Source organism: Mesoplodon bidens, assembly GCF_964165515.1.
Source record: "Mesoplodon bidens genome assembly, chromosome: 1".
Taxonomy (NCBI): domain Eukaryota; kingdom Metazoa; phylum Chordata; class Mammalia; order Artiodactyla; family Ziphiidae; genus Mesoplodon; species Mesoplodon bidens.
In genome coordinates this window covers 86,283,660-86,310,257 of record NC_138176.1, presented here as the reverse complement: position 1 = coordinate 86,310,257, position 26,598 = coordinate 86,283,660, and positions in this window count along the sequence as shown.

The following is a 26,598-nucleotide window of genomic DNA, read 5'->3' as shown; positions in this document are numbered from 1 at the left end:
GATGAAAGAAATTAAAGATGATACAAATAGATGGAGAGATATACCATGCTCCTGGATTGGAAGAATCAATATTGTGAAAATGACTCTACTACCCAAAGCAATCTACAGATTCAATGCAATCCCTATCAAACTACCACTGGCATTTTTCACAGAACTAGAACAAAAAATTTCAAAATTTGTTTGGAAAAACAAAAGACCCCGAATAGCCAAAGCAATCTTGAGAACGAAAAACGGAGCTGGAGGAATCAGGCTCCCTGACTTCAGACTATACTACAAAGCTACAGTAATCAAGACAGTGTTGTACTGGCATAAAAACAGAAAGATAGATCAGTGGATCAGGATAGAAAGCCCAGAGATAAACCCACGCACATATGGCCAACTTATCTTTGATAAAGGAGGCAGGAATGTACAGTGGAGAAAGGACAGCCTCTTCAATAAGTGGTGCTGGGAAAACTGGACAGGGACATGTAAAAGTTTGAGATTAGATCATTCCCTAACACCATACACAAAAATAAGCTCAAAATGGATTAAAGACTTAAATGTAAGGCCAGAAACTATCAAACTCTTAGAGGAAAACATAGGTAGAACACTCTATGACATAAATCACAGCAAGATCCTTTTGGACCCACCTCCTAGAGAAATGGAAATAAAAACAAAGATAAACAAATGGGACCTAATGAAACTTCAAAGCTTTTGCACAGCAAAGGAAACCATAAAGAAGACCAAAAGACAACCCTCAGAATGGGTGAAAATATTTGCAAATGAAGCAACTGACAAAGGATTAATCTCCAAAATTTATAAACAGCTCATGCAGCTCAATAGCAAAAAAACAGACAACCCAATCCAAAAATGGGCAGAAGACTTAAATAGGCATTTCTCCAAAGAAGATATACAGACTGCCAACAAACACATGAAAGAATGCTCCACATCATTAATCATTAGAGAAATGCAAATCAAAACTACAATGAGATATCATCTCACACCAGTCAGAATGGCCATCATCAAGAAATCTAGAAACAATAAATGCTGGAGAGGGTGTGGAAAAAAGGGAACACTCTTGCACTGCTGGTGGGAATGTGAATTGGTACAGCCACTATGGAGAACAGTATGGATGTTCCTTAAAAAACTACAAATAGAACTACCATATGACCCAGCAATCCCACTAGTAGGCATATACCCTGAGAAAACCATAATTCCAAAAGAGACATGTACCAAAATGTTCATTGCAGCTCTATTCACAATAACCCGGAGCTGGAAACAACCTAAGTGTCCATCATCGGATGAATGGATAAAGAAGATGTGGCACATATATACAATGGAATATTACTCAGCCATAAAAAGAAACGAAACTGAGCTATTTGTAATGAGGTGGATAGACCTAGAGTCTGTCATACAGAGTGAAGTAAGTCAGAAAGAGAAAGACAAATACCGTATGCTAACACATATATACGGAATTTAAAAAAAAAAAAAAAGACATGAAGGACCTAGGGGCAAAACGGGAATAAAGACACAGACCTACTTGAGAATGGACTTGAGGATATGGGGAGGGGGAAGGGTAAGCTGTGACAAAGCGAAAGAGAGGCATGGACATATATACACTACCAAACGTAAGGTAGATAGATAGTGGGAAGCAGCCACAGAGCACAGGGAGATCAGCTCGGTGCTTTGTGACCACCTGGAGGGGTGGGATGGGGAGGGTGGGAGGGAGGGAGATGCATGAGGGAAGGGATGTGGGAACAGATGTATATGTATGACTGATTCACTTTGTTATAAAGCAGAAACTAATTAAAAAATTAAAAAAAAGAAAACAATAGAAAAGATCAATGAAACTAGAAGCTGATTCTTTGAGAAGATAAGCAAAATTGATAAACCTTCAGGCAGACTCATCAAGAAAAAAAGGGAGATGACTCAAATCAATAAAATTAGAAATGAAAAAAGAACTTACAATTGACAACACAGAAATACAAAGGATCATAAGAGATTACTACAGGCAACTATATGCCAATAAAATGGACAACCTGGAAGAAATGAACAAATTCTTAGAAAGGTACAATCTCCTAAGACTGAATCAGAAAGAAACAGAATATATGAACAAACAATCACAAGTATGAGATTGAAACTGTGCTTTAAAAACTCCCAACAAACAAAAGTCCAGGACCAGATGGCTTCACGGGTGAATTTTTATCAAATATTTAGAGAATAGCTAATGCCTATCCTTCTGAAACAGTTCCAAAAAATTGCAGGGGAAATAAAACTCCCAAACTCATTCTGTGAGGCCACCATCACCTTGATACCAAAACTAGACAAAAATACCACACAAGAAAAGAAAATTTCAGGCCAGTATCACTGATGAACATAGTTGCAAAAATCCTGAACAAAATACTAGCAAACAGAATCCAACAATATATTAAAATGCTCATACAACATTCTCAAGTGGGATTTATCCTAGAAATGCAATGATTTTTCAATAACTGCAAATCCATCAGTGTGATATACCACATTAACAAATTGAAGGATTAAAACCATATGATCATCTCAATAGATATAGAAAAAGCTTTTGACAAAATTCAATACCATTTATTTATGATAAAAACAACTCTCCAGAAAATTGGCATAGAGGGAACATACATCAACATAATAAAGGCCATATATGACAAACCCACAGCTAACATCATACTCAATGGGAAAGCCTGAAAACATTTCCTCCAAGATCAGGAACAAGAAAAGGATGTGCACTCTTGCCACTATTATTCAACATAGTTTTGGAAGTCCTAGCCACAGCAATCAGAGAAGAAAAAGAAATAAAAGGAATTCAAATTGGAAAAGAAGTAAAACTGTCACTGTTTGCAGATGACACGATCCTATACATAGAAAATCCTAAAGATGCCACCAGAAAACTACTAGAGCTCATCAATAAACTCAGTAATGCAGGATAGAAAATAAATACACAGAAATCTCTTGCATTTCTATACACTAACAATGAAAGATCAGAAAGAGCAATTTAGGAAACAATCTCATTTACCATCGCATCAAAAAGAATAAAATACCTAGGTATAAACCTACCTAAGGAGGCAAAAGACCTGTACTCTGAAAACTATAAGATGCTGATGAAAGAAATCAAAGATGACACAAATAGATGGAAAGATATACCATGTTTTTGTATTGGAAGAATCAGTATTGTCAAAATGACTACACTACCCAAGGCAATCTACAGATTCAGTGCAATCCCTATTAAATTACCAAGGGCATTTTTCACAGGACTAGAACAAAAAATGGTTATATTTGTATGGAAGCACAAAAGACCCTGAATAGCCAAAGCAATCCTGAGGATGAAAAATGGAGCTGGAGGAATTAGGCTCCCTGGCTTCAGACTGTACTACAAAGTAAAGTCATCAAAACAGTATGGTAGTGGCACAAAAACAAATATAAATTAATAGAACAGGATAGAAAGCTCAGAAATAACCCAAGCACCTATGGTCAATTAATCTATGACAAAGGAGGCAAGAACACACAGTGGAGAAAACAGTCTCTTCAATAAGTGGTGCTAGGAAAACTGGACAGCTACATGTAAAAGAATGACATTAGAACACTCCCTAACACCATACACAAAAATAAATTCAAAATAGATTAAAGACCTAAGTCTAAGATGAGGTACTATAAAACTCTTAGAGGAAAACATAGGCAGAACACTCTTTGACATAAATCGCAGCATTATCTTTTTTGATCAGTCTCCTAGAGTAATGGAAATAAAAACAAAAATAAACAAATGGGACCTAATTATATTTAAAAGCTTTTGCACAGCAAAGGAAACCATAAAAGAAAAGACAGCCCACCGAATGGGAGAAAATATTTGCAAATGAAGCAACCAAGGGATTAATCTCCAAAATATACTAACAGTTCATGCAGCTTAATATCAACAAAACAACCCAATCAAAAAATGGGCAGAAGTTCTAAATAGACATTTCTACAAAGAAGACATACAGATGGCCAAAAAGCCTATGAAAAGATGCTCAAGATCGCTAATTATTAGAGAAATGCAAACCAAAACCACAATGAGGTATCACCTCACACTGGTCAGAATGGCCATCATGAAAATGTCTACAAACAATAAATGCTGGAGAGGGTGTGTAGAATAGGGAACCCTACTACATTGTTGGTGGGAATGTAAATTGGTACAACTATTTTGGAAAACAGTCTGGAGGTTTCTCAAGAAACTAAAAACAGAGCTACCATATGATTCAGCAATCCCATTTCTGGGCATATCTGTGGAGAAAACCATAATTCGGAAAAATACATGCACCCCAATGTTCATTGCAGCACTTTTTACAATAGTGAAGACATGGATGCAACCTAAATGGCCATCAACAGATGAATGGATAAAGAAGATATGGTACATATATACAATGGAATATTACTCAGCCATAAAAAAGAATGAAATAATGCCATTTGCAGCAACATGGATGGACCTAGAGATTACCATACTAAGTGGAAGTAAGTCAGACAGAGAAAGGAGATTTCATATGATACCTCTTATATGTGGAATCTAAAAAAATGACACAAATGGGAATTCCCTGGCTGTCCAGTGGTTAGGACTCTGTGCTTCCAGTGCCAAGGGCCTGGGTTCAATCTCTGGTTGGGGAGCTAAGATCCCACAGGCCAAGAAAAAAAATCGTGGCATGGCCAAGAAAAAAAAATGATACAAATGAACTTATTTACAAAACAGAAACAGACTCACGGACGTTGAAAACAAACTTATGGTTACCAAAGGGAAATGTAATAGGGATAAATTAAGAGTTTGGTATTAACATGTACACACTATATAAAATAGATAATCAACAAGGAACTACGGTGTAGCACAGGGAACTCTACTCAATATTCTGTTATAATCTATTGGAAAAGAATCTGAAAAAGAATGGATATGTGTATATGTATAACTAAATCACTTTGCTGTACAACTGAAATTAACACAAAATTGTAAATCAACTATACTCTAATATAAAATAAAAATTAAAAAATGAAAACATGTAGAGAGACCCAACTGACTCAAATGAATCCAACCCCTAGCCAACCTGTCAGCTAATGGTGGTCACATGGTTGAGCCCACACAAGTCCAGCAGCAGAAACACCTCAGAGTAACCACAAAATTGTCAGAAATAATAAACAGTAGTTTCTTTTTAAAAGATATTCTGTTTTGGGTGGTGTGTTATGCAGCAATAGATGACTAACACTGTCCCCTTGACAACATTGAGAAGAACCACAAATATAAAGAATAAACGTATTATGGGTTTTCCAAAATTTTTATCCTCCAGTGAGTGTTTAAGTCTTTATTATTTTATTTAAAATTTACAAAGGTGACTCCACAGCTGGACTGCAGTCTGGAGGTATGTCCTCTAGCTGTGCATGTGTGTGACTGTGTGTGTGTGTGTGTGTGCACTTGGAAAGTTTTATACAGACATGTCCTAAGAGTTTTAAATAAGTATAACCATTTTCTTAGGTTCTTATCCTTGGAAAAATTATAATATTCTTAAAATGAATTTCACTTACTGTTATTTCAGAGAACTGAAGGTTTAAAAGTATCTTTTAAAACAACTGATGAGACCCAGCCTAAAGAGGTTGGCTCAAACTATTTTTAATATCCTTTCCATGTGCTATATGACAGTAGATTTTACAGCTTGTGAGAATTTGGGTAAGGAAAATTTATCTTGCAATGTTTAAAAGAGGAAGCCCTTAACTGTTTCTCACTAAGAAAATTCCAAATGCTAAAGTCAAAATTTTTTACTTAATTTACCAATTAATTAGTAAAGAGAAAGAGATCTTCAGGGTATCTTGACTTCTAATATGGAGGTTCCATAGAAAACATACTCAGTTCTAGAGCAACTAGCACTATGCAGCTCACCTTGCCTGTGAGTTGAGCAATTGCTTTATCCCCATGTCCAGAGGACAATCTTCAGCACAGACTTGTCCAAGACTTCCTGCTGACCTATCAACCTGAATATACACAAATTACAAACTTCTCTGATATTCCATTTGTAAGTTTTACAGTTTTTAAACAATAACTATTTAATTAGTGACTAAGAGATACTTACAAATATGATTGGCAGTTTGGGGGATAACCTGCAGTTTGAAGAAGTCAAGAAATCCCAAATGGTCTGTTAGCCCTGGGGGTTTTGCTTACTGCAGAGCTATAGTGTGTAGTGCTCCAGTTGTGTCCCATCTGCACTTGGCATTTAATTCTGAAATGGATCATACTCATTAGTGCTTATATTTCTCTTTCTCTACTTTCCTTTATTTGCCAAAGACCTGGTTGTGACCAAAATGGAAGTTAAACTAGTTCCATTTTACTCTGGACTAACCTTAATTCCTCAAGTGTGACTTAAATATATCTATTCAGATATAAGTGTGAATGAGTATAATGTTATTATCACATAGGTATGCAGTGTTAACAATGGGAGACAGCAGTGGCAGAGATTTCCAAAATATAATAAATTCAAAAAGACCTTTTACATTTTGCCACATGAAAAAATGCTCAACATCACTAATTATTAGAGAAATGCAAATCAAAACTATAATGATATCAACTCACAATGGTCAGAATGGCCATCATCAAAAAATCTACAAAAAATAAATGCTGGAGAGGGTGTGGAAAAATGGGAACCCTCTTGTACTGTTGGTGGGAATGTTGATTGATACAGCCACTATGGAGAACAGCATGGAGGTTCCTTAAAAAACTAAAAATAGAACTACCATATGACCCAGCAACCCCACTCCTGGGCATATACCCTGAGAAAACCATAATTCAAAAAAGATAAGTGTACCCTAATGCTCACTGCAGCACTATTTACAATAGCCAGGACATAGAAACAATCTAAATGTCCATCAACAGAGGAATGGGTAAAGAAGATGTGGTACATATATACAATGGAATATTACTCAGCCATAAAAAGGAACAAAATTGGGTCATTTTTAGAGATGTGGGTGGACCTAGAGAGGGTCATACAGAGTGAAGTAAGAGAAAAAACAAATACCGTATGCTAACATATATGGAATCTGAAAAAAATTGTTATAGATTATCTTATTTACAAAGCAGAAATAGAGATACAGATGTAGAGAACAAACGTATGGATACCAAGGGGGAAAGGCAGGGTGGGATGAATTGGGAGATTGGGATAGACATATATACACTATTGATACTATGTATAAAACAGATAACTAATGAGAACCTACCATATAGCACAGGGAACTTTACTCAGTGCTCTGTGGTGACCCAAATGGGAAGAAAATCCAAAAAAGAGGGATATATGTATATGTATAGCTGATTCACTTTGCTGTACAGTAGAAACTTAACACAACATTGTAAAGCAACTATACTCCAATAAAAATTTAACCAAGAAAAGACCTTTACATTTTGCAATGTAAATTTCTATCTTTGGATGCAATTGGATACAGCAAAATTAACTTAAGTGGGAATGGAAGGAGCAGATCCCCAGATGCTGAGTTAAGGTTCAGGGATGGGATATCAGCAGCTAAGGTAGCAAAGATTGTAAGGTCGTGTAGACAATGTCCTGCTTAAATGAGATAAGAACAGGAGTTCAGTACTTTAGATTCAACAGATATCATATAAGTCTTGAGACTCTGTGCTAATCTCTAGCCTAGGACATGCCGGATATCACAGTCTCTGGGACCTGCTACAACCTAAGAACCTGCACACGTGGAGACCACAGTGTCTGACTGTTGTTCAGAACATTCAGCTGTCAAATGTTGTAGATACTGCAGTTGCTGCAACTGACACCTTCCAACGGATGATTCTTTTGGTTCATGGACCCTCAAGAGTATCCGTGTCATGCATTTTTAGACAATGCCCCTGGTGCAAGTTTTCCAAACAACTAACTAAATACTCTACGATATTTTCATCCCTAAGGTGCTCTCGACTTTCTTTTTCCTAATACAGGTCATGTCACTCACCAACAACCATCCCTAGGCTCTGCCGTGTACTGCCCTAACCTTTCTCCTATATCTTCTGACACTGCCTCTTTGTTTCCAGCATGCTCTCCTATAGCATCCAGTTTTCTCTGAGTGTTTACTTCACCTTCCAGTTTTACTGAAACATGTCTCAAATGATGGATGCTTTTTCTCTTATGTCTCTCAGACCTCAGAGTCAGCAGGTGGGACTGGTGCCAAGGGATGCAAGTTTGGCTTAACATTCGAAAATCAATGAAACTCACAATATTAACAAGTAAAAAAAATGATATGATAATTTCAGTAGACACTCAGTAGACAGCAAAGCATTTGACAAAATTCAACATCAATATCTGATAAAATTCTTGGCAAACTAGAAATAGAACGAGAGTTCCTCAACCTGATACAGATCATAAGCAAAAATCAACAGCTAGCATCATACTTCATGGTGAAAGACAGAATGCTTTCCCCTGAGATTAGCAAGAAGATAGAATGTCTAAACACTTCTAGTCAATACTGTATTGGAGGTTCTAGTCAGTGTTATTTGCAGACAGTATGGTCATCTATATAGAAAATCTGATAGAATCTACAAAAAAACAACTCACCAATTGCGCTTAGCAAGGTTGTAGGATACAAGATCATTATACAAAAATCAATTCTATTTCCACACACTAAGAACGAATAACCAGAAACTGAAATAAAACTAAACAAAATCATTTAAAACAGTATCAAAAATACAAAGTACTTTGGGATAAACCTAATAAAAGATGTGCAAGATCTGAAAACTATGAAACACTGCTAGAGAAATCTTAAATACCCCAATAAATGAAGAAATATGCTTTGTTCATGAGTTGGAAGGCTCAACATTGCTAAAATGGCAGTTCTTCCTAAATTGATCTATAGATTCAACATAATCCAAAAATTCCAGAAGGGTTTTTTTTTTTTTAGAAGTCAGTAAGGTGATTCTAAAATTCATATAGAAATGCAAATGATCAGGAATAGTTGGAGCATTCTTGAAAAAGTTAAAAAATGGAAGACTTACCCTAATTTCAAGCTATAGTAGTTAAGACAATACAGTTTTGACATAAGTGTTAGTTAAACAGATCAACAGAAAAAAGAAAGGGCACAAATATACGGACAATTGCTTTCCAATAAAGGTGAAAAGGAAGTTCAGCAAAGAAAGGGTTGTCTTTTCATCAAATAGCACTAGAACAATTGGATACCCACATAGGCTCATGTTGAGTAGGAGCACAAATGCAGCCTGAGCCAGAGATGTGCTGTGCTGGTGACTGAAAGGCCATGAACAGCACTGCCATCTTCAATCTGATTTTGAGAAATGGTGAGCAACTCCTGGAGAACTTCAGAACAAAGAACAAAATGAAACAATCATATCTCAAATGGTAGCAGCTATGTTCCTGGAAAATTCAGTATGTATTAAAACTGCAAAATGATTTATATGAGATAAAATTAGGCTCAGAATAGTGTGTGGTCCATAATGTACATTCAATAAAGAGTTATTGAATGAACTAAATAAGGGCTGTTTTTGAATTTTAACCTCTTGTCGCACCCTTTCCATTTTTAATTTTAAACTTTCTCAAAGGAAAGGGTGAAATGCTTCAAATCTCATCCATTTATTCAGGGGTATATTTTGCTCTGGGAAATTTAACTAAATATCCAAGACTCCCCAAACTTACCTCTCCTCTAAAATATAAGCTGTAGGAGAAATTACTGCTGATCCTGAGCCATAGCTCTGGGTTAATCTCCCTGCAGGAAAACTGCAGGGAGACAGTATTTCTCTCTTCCACTAAAGATAGCACATTTCGAAATAGCGGGAAGCCTTCATAAGACTAAGATGTAGAGCCTTATTAAATTTGATTTACTAGCTTTCATTGTAATTAATCTACTCACATGTTGTCGAGAGTTTGTCCTCAGCCTCTTCCTGCTACAAGCCCATGGTCAGTTGCAATTTGTCCAGCTGCCTACTGCAGGAAGTCAGAATCATTAACAAACCTCAGTGTTTCAAATAAAATTTCCCCTAGAATAGCAACTGTATCAGCTTGAATATCAACTATAATTATTCTGATTACCTTATTTTCTATCCTGAAAAATCTTTGAGAACACTTTTCACTATTTCTTTGTCATTTCAGTACAATAACCAGATTCAATCAACCAAATCCACGAAAATCCTGAGAAATAAGTTTTATTGCTGAGAAGGACATTTGTTGCATCTTAAGGGGGCACCACCAATTCTGAAAATAGCACAAACACCTAGCAAAACACAAAGGTTCCCTATAGCGTGAAGTCACCCATGCCTAGGGCATGGGGTGGTCTTGGAGGGCTCTGGATACACACGTTGGCAACAGTAAACATCTACACCGGGCTGCAAAGTATAAGATCTTTATCTATTTTTTATAAACCTTCCATTTTCCAACAAGGATTTAGGTGGCTTAGAAAGGATTTTATCTGTGGAAATGTTTGACGGAAGTTAGTTAAGAGTATTAAGTGACTGGAAACCTCAAAAAGCCTGGGATGGACAATAATTCTGCATGCAACATCTGCTGGATAATGTGGGCTTTTCTTGTTTCAAAAAGATGCAAGTAAAAAGGTTCCATTCTAAGAGGCTTCCCGTCAGTGAATAAACTCCCATTATTCTCCTCTATACATCAATTTCCACTGATATTTTTATCTTATTTTGTCTATTAGTTGTCAGTTTCTTTTAAAGGTAAAGCAATCTACATTCTTCTGATTCTGGTGGGTACAGGATTCAGCATTTACATGTAAATAGGTTCAAGCTAGTAGATCTTTGCATTTTATATACTACTGAAGAGAACAGAACTTAATTAGGTCTCCCTTTCACATGCTTCACAGCTTGTCTCTTTACTAAATCACTGCTTTTGCCATTTGCTTATATGTCATACTTCTGCCATCTTCGGTGTTTCTTTCCAGCCCATAGTGAGACATTTACTCTAGCTTTGATGAGGTACAACCAGTGGGGCTTGTTGGTTGGTCAACACTTTGGACAAAACAGACGGGAAAGCAAAGAAGTGTGTAACATAAGATATGCAGAAATTTGGATTGCTCTAATTAATCATGGTTCACAGTTGACAAAATATGACAATAATTTATGTGACCCTTAGAGAAACAATCTGGAACTTTAGCGCCCTGGGAAATCTTTTTCATTTTTGCTCAGCTACTACTGAATTAAGGTATGTTATAAACTGCTACTCAGAAGGGCACTTCATAGTCAGAGTTTCCAGGACAAATCCCATACCATAAGACATCCCCCAAATCCATTCTTCTGGATTCTCACCACATGCAGGGTTGAATCACCTACTGTAATAAGCACGATCCCCAAATAAAAGATGAGCGTGCCAATGCAGTGCATTTTGCCAATGTAAACAGCCTTCATAAGTCAATCAGATCTCTAGGAGGTTTATTTGTTAGGTTGAAATGTCTAAACTAGTTGCCTGTCTTGGAAAAATTTGATGGTGTATGTATTTCTTTCACTGGCTCTGCAGCCATAGGACTGGCAGCCTCTGCTCTTTAACGTGTGGCCTCCCCTCGAATGATGATGTAACTACTGGTCAGGCATTTTTCTTCCTATAAAAGGTGGGAGCTTATACATAGACGTACACCTCCAATTTCCTTACCTCAGTAAGGCAGAGATCCCTGTGTAATGCAGTACAAGATCTCCAGAGCAAGCACAAACGTAAGAAACATGATTCACTGGGGTTCCAATAAAATATTACGATTTCTATTGATAGCTGATCTTAACTGTAAAAAAGAAAAAGCCTAATTCATTTTCAGTACAGAGACTGACACTAGTCTCCTTACTCAGTTCATATATCGGCAAGTCCCATCATATAAAGTAGGTAAGGTGAGAGTTCCACATCCTGGAGAGATTATCCTTGGATTCTCACACATTTGCTTTCAGCGTATTGCCAGGCATTGTAGTTAAACAGATTGATGGATTACCTAGTTTTGATTACTGTACTTCACAAAATAAACACATGCCTTAAAAAAGTTCTATAAATAAATCATGGATTAACAACAGTACCAATAATGCAAGTAGAAACAACCAACAAGGAAAAGGAACGCTAACACCTATTTCTACTATTATCTCTTTGTAAACCACATAACAAGATAAGGACAATGATTATCTAATCAGATCTTCTGAGATAATGGCCACAGCAATTTGAAATATTCAAGATGACTATTTGAAATCAGGATTTACATCTACTGTCATTAACTATAGTTAATAAATTAAAGTTTAAATACTGTATTTCAAATTTAACTCCTCTTTAAGATTCATATTTTCATGTTTTATAATGTATATAATATATTAATATGGTAGGATATGTATGTGTTTTGTGAATGAATGAAAATGTATTGAGTATACATATTAAAAATGTTTAAGAGAGGGGGCTTCCCTGGTGGTGCAGTGGTTGAGAGTCTGCCTGCCGATACAGGGGACACGGGTTCGTGCCCGGGTCCGGGAAGATCCCACATGCCACAGAGCAGCTGGGCCCGTGAGCCATGGCCGCTGAGCCTGCGCATTCAGAGCCTGTGCTCTGCAATGGGAGAGGCCACAACAGTGAGAGGCCCGCGAACCGCAAAAAAAAAAAAATGTTTAAGAGATTGAGGGCACATTCAATATAGATTTTTTTCATATTCAAACTAAAGTGTAGTCAAGTATGAAAAATTGGTGAGATTCTAATTACTCAAGGTGTATAGCTCTAAAGTTATATTTTTTTTTTTAGTAAAAATTTAAACCTAATTACAATTAAGTGGTTTTTCTTTTTTTCAAGCTTGGAAACCTAAGATACTTTATAAGGATAGTCAGATTGAACACAGGTAATCACTAGTGGAGTGTCTTAACATTAACTTAATAACTTATCTAAGAGTAGAGGGAGGACCCCATTTTCCACACAGAAACTTTATACTATCTTCAAACCAAAACTAAACCAAAATCTATAATCAACAGAACATTAAAACCAAGCCTTTTAATGTGAACTTGGGTGGATGTGATCTAGGAATGGAGTGAGATACATTGTAATGTGGTGCCCACTGGACCAAACTATCACCCTAACTTCATCACTGGGTAATAACAATGCTGTCACCTGCAAGTATGCCATAAAATGAAGGTGAGTAGTAGCTGTAACCTCTACCTCCTGGGCACTTTCTAATGTTAAAGCTCATTTTACCCTCACATTAGACAAGGAAGTAGCCGCTATTGTGTGCATTATACAGATGAGGGAACTGATATTTAAAGTGATAGATTTCACAAGCCAATAAATGTCAGCAAAATATTGGAATCCATTATTAGAGATTTCGTTCCATCAGAAGCAGAAGCAGATGTGAAATTCAGGGAAACAAATATTCCTTCAATATGACAGAGTCCAAAAGAATTTTGTCTGTCAAATATTCGAATGGGGGTGCTCCCAGAGAATGACTTTTTTTCTTTCTAGAGATGGATGTGATGGATAATTTCTATTTAGTGATTTTTCTAGAGGGGGATTCAGATGTTGGATAGGGCTTAGGAGTAGATGTTGTTTTTCACTGTCCTCACTCTATGATACAATAATTTTATCCCACAAAACCTTTTTTGAAGCTTCAACGTTTTCTGGAGCTAAGGGGGATTATGTTTATTATTATATTTATTATTATAACCACTCACACCAATATACAAAAATAGCCTAAGACAAAATTATAATGGATTGGCTAATTCACAATTTAAAAGGGTATTCATTTGCTATGTAGCTTTGACAAAAAAGTTCATTGTTTCCTTCTCTTTAAAGCTCAGGAACTAGTTATTGCCATGATAATTAGGAATAAATGCACCTAGAGCAGGTAAAGGACTGAATGTGATTCTGTGTTCTACCTTTATAAATAGCTCTAAAAAAGTAGGCACTTTTTTTTCAAGTTATGAGGATGCAGTTGTCATATTTAAAATTATACAAGATTTTTCTATACACATTTATACATAACAGTATAGTTTTATTACATATACATACAGGTAGGTTAATACATAATATATACACACATTCAAACATATAACACATATGCCTTTATAAAATCATAAGGACTAAAAACTATCTATCGAGAACTTTGAAGGGTCTAAAATTTTACCCTACTTGCAAGGTAACAAATTAACCTACCAGTTTCATGGATGCTGGCAGAAGATCCAAGACTCCTGGGTCTGAAACAAAAGATAGTTTATTACTCATAGTAATAGCAATAGCCAAAGTATCACAATTTTTCCACCAATTCCTGACCCCCAAGACATATGGGACAATGCAAAGAAGGCCAGGTGACACTTTCTTCTGCATGTGCACTAAGCTGTATTAGGAAAGAGGATCCCTGAGTTTAGGGGAAGCAAATCGTTTATAACAGGCAGTAACATTGTTTTTATTGTACTGGACAGTAATCAAAACCCTGCTCTTTCCTCAGGAGGGAGCACAATTTCTCTCTTCCAAGGCTGTTTGCTACACTAATATCCTTGAAGAGATATTCCAGAACAAAGGGAACAAAGGGAGTCAGTGCCTCTGTTCATAAGACATGTGGAAATGCAGGAGATGCATGGAGAATTGTCTGCCAACACCACCAGAAATACTTATTGCCAGCATTTGGTTTGAGAAAGGGCACATGGCACAGTGCTTGTGAAAATCATCTGGCCTTTGATCCACTAATGGCCAAACATAACATTAAGACAAGGCAAATGTATGGACTTTTCCACATCACATTTGCTGGAAAGCATGTTTCCTATTCAGGAGTCACTCTGACACACTTGACCCTGGAGAGCATCACAACTGGACTTGTGTCTGCATAACTTGCTGTCAACCTGCCTTCTGAGCCCCCGCAGAATGGTGAGTAGTGCAGTATTAAATACCAACAATCTGGGTATCAGAAGGGCTTAATCTTTTTAAGCTCCACAGGGATCTGGGTGAGCATCAAAATAAGCACACTAAATGTGACTTCCACTGACTCTTTAGGCAAAAACGGCTAAAACAGCAGTGAGAGCATCCGAGGCTCAGGAGTGTTTGTCTTATAAATGGCATATTAAGACATCTTCCTCTAAGGCAGCAACATGGGAAAGTCAGTGCCAGACTCCCCAGCAGGCTGCCATGCACTCCCTCAGGGCACCAGCAAACGGGAACTAAATGGAAACAGTCTGAAAAGCCCACATTCAATGAATTTATCCACGAATTTACAGAGATCTAGAATTGAAGTATTTTCAATTTTGGCTTATATTGTACTCTTGTGATATTTTTTAAAATACTCTTTTACTCGAGTTACATAGTATGGTGGTGGTTAGGTGCTGCAGGGCATAATTTTTTTTTTTTCAATTCTTATGGTCTCTGAATATGGCCCAGAGTCCTGTGGAGGGAGCATAAAACTGTCCAGGATTTGAATCCTGATTCTAGGCAAGTTACTTATCCTTCAGTTTCCTCACTGATAAGTACAAATAATTATTTATTCATATAGGACTGTTGTGAAGATTTAAAGAAAAAGCTCATTTAAAACACTCAGTATAATAAAAACAAATGTATATAACAAAACAGAAACAGATTCACAGATATAGGAACAAACTAGTGGTTGCCAGTAGAAAGAGGGATGAGGGACTATGAAATTAAGAGGTACAAACTACTATGTATAAAATAGATACTCATCAGGCTTCCCTGGTGGCGCAGTGGTTGAGAGTCCGCCTGCCAATGCAGGGGACGCGGTTCGTGCCCCGGTCCAGGAAGATCCCACATGCCTTGGAGCGGCTGGGCCCATGAGCCATGGCCGCTGAGCCTGCGCGTCCAGAGCCTGTGCTCCGCAATGGGAGAGGCCACAACAGTGAGAGGCCCGTGTACCGCAAAAAAAAAAAAAAGTAATAAAAAAAAAAAAGATAATCATCAAAGATATATTGTACAGCACAGGAAATATACCTATTATTTTGTAATAACTTTAAATGGAGTATAATCTATAAGAATATTGAATTGGTATGTTGCACACATAAAACTAATATATTAATAATGTTTTAAACCAACTATTCTTCAATAAACAAGGGAAAAAAAGTCAGTGACAAACTTGAAGTATGCTAAAGAACCAGTTCTAATTTTTTTTCTGAAAACGGTAAATAGAGAAAGAATCAAGTATTCCACCTGCTTTTACTATACAACCTCAGGATAACCAAATATCCTGAGGTTTATTTTTATAAAATTATCCCAGCTAACAAATAACAGAGAAAGAATTAGAAGATCACCATTTTGCAAACCTTCAATAAAATAATGGATCTAGATAGGTAAATAATCAATGGCTATTAACATCACACAAAGAAAAGTGTACACTATGTGCCTCCTGTTGGAATTATGAAATACATTCTATGAAGTATTTTTTGCCAAAGCATCGACCTAAGTCAAATCAAGATTCTGCATATAACTCAGTTTATGGGAAATACAGTGGTAGAAGAACATGTTAAATATTACCATAGAGTTGGCAATCAACAAAATCCAGAATGTGAGAAATACTACAGAACATCACTAGTGACTCTATTTCTTTACAAATAAATTGTAAGGAAAACAAAAAGGGAAGAGACGCTATAGTTTAAAAAAGATCTGAGAAACATAAAATGTAATGTGTGGATGTTGTTTGAATCTTGATTCAAAAAAATACTGTAAAAACAAATTTATGAGATAATTAGGAATATTTGACACTGGGCTTTTTTGTTTGTTTGTTTTTGGTTTTTTTGCGGTACACGGGCCTCTCACTGTTGTGGCCTCTCCTGTCACGGAGCACAGGCTCCGGATGCACAGGCTCAGTGGTCATGGCTCATGGGCCCAGCCGCTCCACGGCATGTGGGATCTTCCCGGACCCAGGGCACGAACCCGTGTCCCCTGCATTGACAGGCGGACTCTCAACCACTGCGCCACCAGGGAAGCCCCTGGGTTTTTTTATATGGAGAAATTATTACAAATATTCATGTAGATTAAAAAAACAGTATAGAGTATAACACATCGTCAATACTTAAGATAGCCTTATGGGGTGGCCCGATACCCATAGCCTGCCTTTTGTTTGAATTTGAGCCACTAATTCTGTGGAGCTATAGGCTTTTATGTCAGTGGCCATGCCAACTAAATACTCAGATTGCCCAACTTAGACTAAGCTCGGGGAAAACAATAGTTGATAAAAACTGCCAGAGTCACTTCCTCTCCTGAAACTATAAACTTCTGTTATAGTGCTGTGTTTATGTTGTAATCGTCTGTGTAGTGAGTGCAGGGAGGAGAAGTCATTTGAGAGGAGCTGTGGTAGCCCCTGAGGTATGAGATACACACAGAAATATGCTGATGAACCGAAATCCATGAGGTGTCCCTTGGTGTCAGCTGTACCCCATCAGCAGCAAAGATGTGTGCATGTATGTTTGTGATTAGCAAAAATGCTTTAATGTGGATATAATTACCATATGCCCCACAGATGAAATAATGTCTCTAGCCCACATTATCTGCCCACATTTACAGTACAAACTAAACAGCGTTAAGTACTGTGGTTTATTTCATCAACACAGGCCCTTCTCTCTGAACACAGACCCACTTCCAGCTCTTCACTGGGTGAGTGGAGTTTGTAAACTCCTCTTTTATAGTCCCATGCAGCCTTCCACTTTAAAATATGCCTTTGTTTGAACAATTACTGTTGTTTGTATTTTATTTTAAATCCCCATGTGGAAAAATATGCTTAGATACAGCTTACTGGACATGTTTTCGAAAGATGCATTAATAAGAGAAATGTGATTCAAGTGTGTCAATGCAGGCTTATTTGGAAGATGGTTCTGATTAACTAAGTACAATATCCTACATATGTTATGTGGCATGAAAATGTATTCCATTTTATTCTGAATGTTATGATATTTGATTCATTTTTGTCAAATAATGAAGTAAATAATGTCACATAATGAAGTAAAATAAGACATGAATGATATCATCTGTTTTACAATATTAATATTTCTTCAATAATCACCTCTGAAGATATAGTTAAAAGGTCTGTTGTCAAATTTATTAACATATTCTTCACCTAAAACTGGTACAGCTGACTCAAAATGGGAAATATTTTTTCTATGTACTTTAAAAAATTCTACAGCCATACATGTTTCAATGCCTTGCACTAAGTCAGTGTTCAAATGATGAATCAATGAATGAGGATCCAGAATAATGGTTAATATCCTACTATTATGCTACATATAACACATCGTAATATGAAACATTTCTCTGGAACTTCCCCCAATTTTTCTTCTTGGTGGTTTAAATACTTATGATATTCCTACATCATTTTGCCTCATCTTCTTCCTTTCTTCCCCTTTATTTCCTTATTTGCTTTTTCATTCACTCTTCCATCCCTCCATAGCTTCACACCCTCTTTTACTCTCTTTCTCCCTCCTTCTCTGTCTTCATTCCTGATTTCTTCCCTCTCTCACTTCTCCTCTTATTTATAAATTCTTTCAGGGCAAGGATCACAGTTGATAAGTATCCAAGACTGCCTATTTATATTTTACTTACAGACACTACAAGTGATGACTACCTGTGGTTTTATATTATCCATGTGTCTATTAATTCCATTATTCTAAGTAACACAAAGTTGACTCACCTGACTATGGACCTGAATCTTGCCTAGGACAACTTATGGAAATAATTTGAAAAGTTAGGCATTTAATTCTAATATTCTATTAGTGGATTTGAGAAATAAGAAAATCTCTTTGCAGTAATAAGTCAATCAACAATACCCCCTTTGGGCTGAAATATGAATCTTTGCAAAGCCCAAAGTCATAAAGGAATACCCTTGGGCTTAAGTTTTACTGTTTAAGATGAATGCCAAACACTGTCTACATTTATGATATTGCAGGGAGAGCTTGCTTTGGTTACACATGATGTTTGAACGTGGAATCAGACTTAATTAGGTGACAGTATTGATGTAATTTTATTTTTATTGAGTAAAAACATACATTATCTCTAGTTTCTTACCCTTATTCGTGAGATCCATCAGGAAGTGTTCAGTAGTAATAACACCAAGTTGAAATCGTCTATGAAGAACTGCAGGTTGCCCCCTAACATGACCACCAGAACTCATATTTTCTTTTATATTGAATTTTATAAAGTTTATTTGGCTGCAATATCCTAATTCCAGTATGAATTTTTCCTACATAGTTCTTTACAAATGTTTTTAAGGAAAGGACCTCCAAGGAAATTAAATTCAATTTAGGAAGTACTTACCAAGAACATATTTGTAGTCAGGTTATAAAAGTGACACTGGGGGGGTGGAGTCAAGATGGCAGACTAGGAAGATATGGAGCTCGCAGCTCCGCACAACTAGGGAACCTACCCGGCACTGGTGGGGGACCACGGACACCTAAGGGGACTGGAGGAATCCCCCATGCACGAGGTAGGACGTGGTGGGGAGAAGTGGAGGTGGGACAGGATTGGCAGCCCTGAGGGGTGGCTGGGGAAGGGGAAGGATTCCCATGCCCAGAGGGTTCCACCCATGGTTAGGAGATCAATGGACACAGGGGGAGACCCTCAGGAGGGCAGAGGACTGGAAGGGATTGCTGCCAGCGTTTCCCCTGCCCACTGGGCCCCGGGGAGCCTGCTGAGGTCTGGGGCCTGATCCTCTGCCCACCTAGGCCCCCTCCAGCCACGTGGGTCCTGAGGGAGTGGGAGGGAGGGAGGCGAGAGGAAAAGTAAAGGCCAGACTGACTGGATGGGGCCCCTGAGAGGCAGCTGAAGGAGGGGAAGGATTCCCACACCTGGAGGGGCCCACCCATGGTTAGGGGATCCACACAGACAGGGGAGACCCTTGGAAAAGTGGAGGATCAGAAAGGAATGTGGCCAGCAGTTCCCCTGCCCACTTGGGCCCCGGGGAGCCTGCTGAGGTCCCTCAGGAAGCACTGAGCCTAAGCCCTGCCCAGGCACCCCTACCCAGGGCCTTACCTCTACACACAACACTGCGAGACTCCCTCTGACCCTGCTGGGCCTAAGCCCTGCCCAAACACCCCCACCCAGGGCCTTACCTCCTAACTCTGCACTCTGAGGCCCCCCTCCTGCGGTACTGCCTTTCCCTGCTGCTGCATGGGTCCTGAGCCTAGACCACACACCTGCCCTAAATCCTGTCCCTGCCTAAGCTCAGCTCCTGCCTAAGCTCTGCCTCCCCAGAGCCGAGGGCTTTTCCAGTCATTTTTTTTTTTTTTTTTAGATTGTGGTTCTATTTTACCTTATTGTTGTTGATTCATTTACCTTTTTATTTTTTCTAATAAATTTCTTATTTTTCTAATTTTATTTTATTCTTTATACTTTGTTATTGTTCTTCTACTTTTGGCTTGTTCCTCCCCACCCCCCACCTTTTTTTCTTTTTTCTGTTGTGGTTCTGTTTTGCCTTCTACTAGTTGTTTCACTTATATTTTTATTTTTCCTAATATATTTTTTATCTTTCTAATTTTAGTTTATTTTTTATTCTTTGTTATTGTACTGCTCCTTTCTCTTTTTTTTTCTTTTCTTTTGTTGTGCCGTGTGGCTTGTGGGATTCTTGGTTCCCAGGCCAGGGGTCGGGCCTGAGATCCTGTGGTGGGAGCTCCAAGTCAAAACCGCTGGACTAACAGAGAACCTCAGGCCCCAGGGAACATTCATTGGAGTGAGGCCTCCCAGAGGTCCTCATCTCAGCACCAAGATCTGGCTCTACCCAACTGCCTGCAAACTCCTGTGTTGACCCCTCAGGCCAACAAACAGTAATAGGAATAGAGCCCCATACATCAAAAAAAATGAGATGACAAAAACATATGTCACAGACGAAGGAGCAAGGTAAAAACCTACAAGACCAAATAAATGAAGAGGAAATAGGCAACCTACCTGAAAAAGAATTCAGAGTACTGATATTAAAGATGATCAAAAAACTCAGAAATAGAACAGAGGCATGGATCGAGAAAATACAAGAAATGTTTAACAAAGATGTAGAAGAACTAAAGAACAAACGATAAACAACACAATAATTGAAATGAAAAATACACTAAAAGGAATCAGTAGTAGAATAACTGAGGCAGAAAGAGTGAGTAAGTGAGCTGGAAGATAAAATGGTGGAAATAACTGCCGAGGAGCTGAATAAAGAAAAAAGAATGAAAAGAATTGAGGACAGTCTCAGAGAGCTCTGAGACAATATTAAACACATCAATATTCAAATTAGAGGGGTCCCAGAAGAAGAAGAGAAAGAGAAAGGGTCTGAGAAAATATTTGAAGACATTATAGTCAAAAACTTCCCAAACATGGGAAAAGAAATAGCCACCCAAGTCGAGGAAGTGCAGTGAGTCCCATATAGGATAAACCCTAGGAGAAACAGACCAAGACATATATTAATCAAACTAACAAAAATTAAATTCAAAGAAAAAATATTAAAAGCACCAAGGGAAAAGCAACAAATAACATACAAGGGAATCCCCATAAGGTTATCAGCTGATTTTTCAGCAGAAACTCTGCAGGCCAGAAGGGAGTGGCAGGATATGTTTAAAGTGATGAAAGGGAAAAACCTACAACCAAGATTACCCAGTAAGGGTCTCATTCAGATTCGACAGAGAAATCAAAAGCTTTACAGACAAGCAAAAGCTAAGAGAATTTAGCACCAACAAACCAGCTTTACAACAAATGCTAAAGGAACTTCTCTAGGCAAGAAACACAAGAGAAGAAAAAGACCCCCAAAACAATTAAGAAAATGGTAATAGGAACATACATATCGATAAAAAATCACCTTGAATGTAAATGGATTAAATGCTCCAACCAAAAGACACAGACTGGCTGAATGGATACAAAAACAAGACCCATATATATGCTGTCTACAAGAGATCCACTTCAGACCTAGGGACGCATACAGACTGAAAGCGAGGGGGTGGAAAAAGATATTCCATGCAAATGGAAATCAAATGAAATCTGGAGTAGTGATACTCATATGAGACAAATAAAGACTGTTAAAATAAGGAAGGACACTACATAATGATCAAGGGATCAATTGAAGAAGAAAACTTAACAATTATATTTATGCACCCAACATAGGAACACCTCAATACATAAGGTAAATGTTAACAGCCATAAAAGGGGAAATCGACAGTAACACAATGATAGTGGGGACTTTAACACCCCAACTACACCAGTGGACAGATCATCCAGAGAGAAAATAATTAAGGAAACACAAGTTTTAAATGACACAACAGACCAGATAGACTTAATTGGTATTTGTAGGACATTCCACCTGAAAGCAGAAGAATACACTTTCTTCTCAAGTGCACACAGAATGTTCTCCAGGACAGATCACACCTTGGGTCACAAATCAAGCCTCAGAAAACTTAAGAAAATTGAAATCATGTCAAGCATCTTTCCTGACCACGATGCTATGAGATTAGAAATCAATTGCAGGAAAAAAAAATGTAAAAAAAAAAACACATGGAGGCTAAACAATATGCTACTAAATAACCATGAGATCACTGAAGAAATCAAAGAGGAAATCGAAAAATACCTAGAAACAAACGACAACAAAAATATGATGATCCAAACCCTATGGGATGCAGCAAAAGCAGTTCTAAGACAGAAGTTTATAGCAATTCAATCTCACCTCAAAAAGGAAGAAAAATCTCAAATAAACAATCTAACTTTACACCTAAAGCAACTAGAAAAAGAAGAACAAAGAAAACTCAGTTAGTAGAGGAACGAAACCATAAAGATTAGAGAAGAAATAAATGAAACAGAAACGAAGAAGATAATAGCAAAGATCAATAAAACGAAAAGTTGGTTCTTTGAGAGGATAAACAAAATTGATAAACCTTTAGCCAAACTCATCAATAAAAAAAGGGACAGAACTCAAATCAATAAAATTAGAAATGAAAAAGGAGAAATTACAACTGACACTGCAGAAATTAGAACACTGTCTAACACCATACACAAAAATAAACTCAAAAGGGATTAAAGACCTAAATGTAAGACCGGACACTATAAAACTCTTAGAGGAAAACATAGGAAAAACACTCTGTGACATAAATCACAGCAAGATCTTTTGTGACCCACCTCCTAGAGTAGTGGAAATAAAAACAAAAATAAGCAAATGGGACCTAATGAAAGTTAAAAGCTTTTGCACAACAAAGGAAACCATAGGCAAGATGAAAAGACAACCCACGGAATGGGAGATAATATTTGCAAATGAAGCAACAGAGAAAGGATTAATCTCCAAAATATACAAGCAGCTCATGCAGCTCAATATCAAAAAAACAAACAACCCAATCAAAAAATGGGCAGAGACCTAAATAGACATTTCTCCAAAGAAGACATATCGATGGCCAAGAGGCACATGAAAAGATGCTCAACATCACTAATTATTAGACAAATGCAAATCAAAACTACAATGAGGTATCACCTCACACTGGTCAGAAAGGCCATCATCAAAAAATCTACAAACAAATGCTGGAGAGGGTGTGGAGAAAAGGGAACCCTCTTGCACTGTTGGTGGGAACGTAAATTGGTACAGCCACTGTGGACAGCAGTATGGAGGTTCCTTAAAAAACTAAAAATAGAACTACCATATGACTCAGCAATCCCACTCCTGGGTATATACCCTGAGGAAACCATAATTCAAAAAGACACATGTATCCCAATGTTCACTGCAGCACTGTTTACAGTAGCCAGGACATGGAAGCAACCTAAGCATCCACTGACACATGAATGGATAAAGAAGATGTGGTACATATATATAATGGAATATTACTCGGCCATAAAAAGGAACAAAATTGGGTCATTTGTAGAGATGTGGATGGACCTAGAGTCTGTCATAGAGAGTGAAATAAGTCTGAAAGAGAAAAACAAATATTGTATATTAACGCACATATGTGGAATCTAGAAAATTGGTACAGATGAACCTATTTTCAGGGCAGAAAAAAACACAGATGTAGAGAATGGACATGTGGACATGGGGTGGGCGGGAAGGGGAGTGTGGGATGAATTGGGTGATTAGGTTTGACATAAATACACTACCATGTGTAAAACAGATAGCTAGTGGTAACCTGCTGTATAGAACAGGGAGCTCAGCTCAGTGCTCTGTGATGACCTGGATGGATGGGATGGGGTGGGGGAGGGATGTCCAGGAGGGAGGGGATATGTGTATACATAGAGCTGATTCACTTCATTGTACAGCAGAAACTAACACAACATTGTAAAGCAATTATACTCCAATAAAAAACATAAATGAATAAAAATAAAATAGGGGCAAAAAGAAAAAAATAAATAAAAGTGACACTGGAAAGAAGATGATGAACTAGGAAGTTTCAGTCCCTTGTTCCCTGACCAAGACAATGAGATAACAACAATATAAGGACCAAAATATGCTTGTGAGAACTCTAGAGACCAACTGAGAAACTACAGGACCCAGGCCAATGTTTCACAAAGAAACATTGAAAGGGGCACTGTAACTTCCACCTTGGTCTTTTAGATCCTCAGCTCTGGGGGAAGCCAGCCCCCATGTTGTCAACACAGTCAAGCAACCCTATGGACAGGTCTAGGTGGAGAGGAACTGAGACCTCCTGCCAATAGCCACTGAGTGAGTCAATGGTGAGTGAGTCACCCTGTAAGTGGATTCTCCAACCCCAGTCAAGCCTTCAGATGACTGCAGCCTCAAATGATATCTGATGGCAAACTCATGAGAGACCTAAAGCCAAAACTGTCTAGCCACGTTGCTCTCAAACTCCTGACTCATAGAAACCATGAGAGAGAATACATTATGTAAGACACTAAATTTTAGACTAATTTGTTATACAACAATAGATAACTGCTAGATAACAATAGATAACTGTATTCCCTCCCCCCCCCAATTCATATCTTGAAGTCCTAACTCTCTATCTCAAAATGTGACTTTATTTGGAGACAGATCTTTACAGAGTAATCAAGTTAAAATCAGGTCATTAGGGTGGGCCTAATAAGACTGATCTCCTTGTAAAAAGGGAAAATTTGGACACAAACATGTACACGGGGAGAATAATACTATGTGGAGTTGAAGACAGAGATTAGGGTGATGCTTCTATAAGCCAAGGAACAGCAAAGATTGGCAGCAAACCATAAGAAGTTAGGTGAGAGGCATGGAACAGATTCCCTCTCACAGTGCTCAGAAGGAAGCAACTCTGCCAATGCCTTGATTTCAGATATCTAGCCTCCGGAACTGTGAGGCAATATGTTTATGTTGTTTAATTAAAAAAAAAAAAGACACCAAATATTATGTCTTGATACTAATATCCTCATCTTTTTAAACTCTCCTCATACTGAAGATGCTGATAGCCTAGAAACTACATTTCCCAGGTTCCCTTGAAAGTAGGTTCCATAAGTTCTGACAATGAGAAGCACTCCCAGAGGTCTATAGAGCAGATGAGTAGGATGAGGCATAATTCTCCTAGTGGCTGCTGTAGTCAGGTATATGGGCTTCCGCATGGGGCCTTGGTGGGTGCATGGCATTTGGTGTCTTCCTGAGAATTGTCCACTTTGATACTATCTGCAATTGAGGTCATTGGTGGTGGTTCTCCTGTGATCTCTGCTGTTTTGAGTTGGCTAAAAGTGGCACCCCTGACCTTCACTCACCAAGTCTCTCAACCTCTGAGTTGTGCAAGCCTCTGTATCCTTTTATTTAAGCACTTCCTGTTGAATCCATCTAGAATGGTCCAGTTTTACTGACCAGTCCCTGACTGGTCAGGGCAAAGGACACGCATTGCCATTGTCCTTTAAGATCAGGAAAAATGAGAAACACCAAGCATTACGATATGAGGCTGAAGAGTATAAACGGCATATGAGTGCTATAAACAAATTGCTAAGAAGCTTCAATTCTAGAAAATATATCTGTTAGTGGAAATCAGCAGAAAGTTCATGAATAACTTATCTGTGGAGAGCCTTGTAAGATGGGAGGTTCTGATGAATAGGTAGGGAATTGGGGTTGTAAAATGCTTCAGGTGTATATAGTATTGAGTAAATGACTTATTAAATAAATAAATGATTACTTTGTTCTAGGTCTAGGAATTGTTAGCTATGTCATGTCAGTTAATTAAGCAAACAACCTTCCATCTGTAAAATGGAGGTAATAACCCCTACCTAGTAGAACTGTTGTGAAAATAAGAGATAAGGCCTACAACACCAAGCACAGGGTGAGTACTGAACAATTAGTAGCCATGGCAGGAGGTGAAAGGCACCATTCTAAATAAAAGAAGTAGCAGCAGTAGTGATATGGAGGAAGGACCTCATATATTAGGAAAATAGGGTCTGGCAAGCTTGGCAGGGAACACACTGGGAGCAGAAGATGAATCTGTTACTATCGGTGGTATCATGTTTTATCTGATCTCTTCTCTGCTCAATATATCCTCATGGTGATCATTAACGTCGCAGCGATCAATAAACATTTGTATCTTAATTTCATTCTAGGACTGTGGCAGCAGATTCAAGAGTTTTCCCAAAAATCTTCCAGTGGACTGCTGATAGGAAAATGAAAGTTCCTGTTCAAAATCAGCATGATTTTGATTAATCTCAGCAGTTGATAGCATTAAAAAGACCTCTTAGACAGTCTTTATTACAATTTTCCATATAATCAGTATACATAATGTAAAACATAAAAACA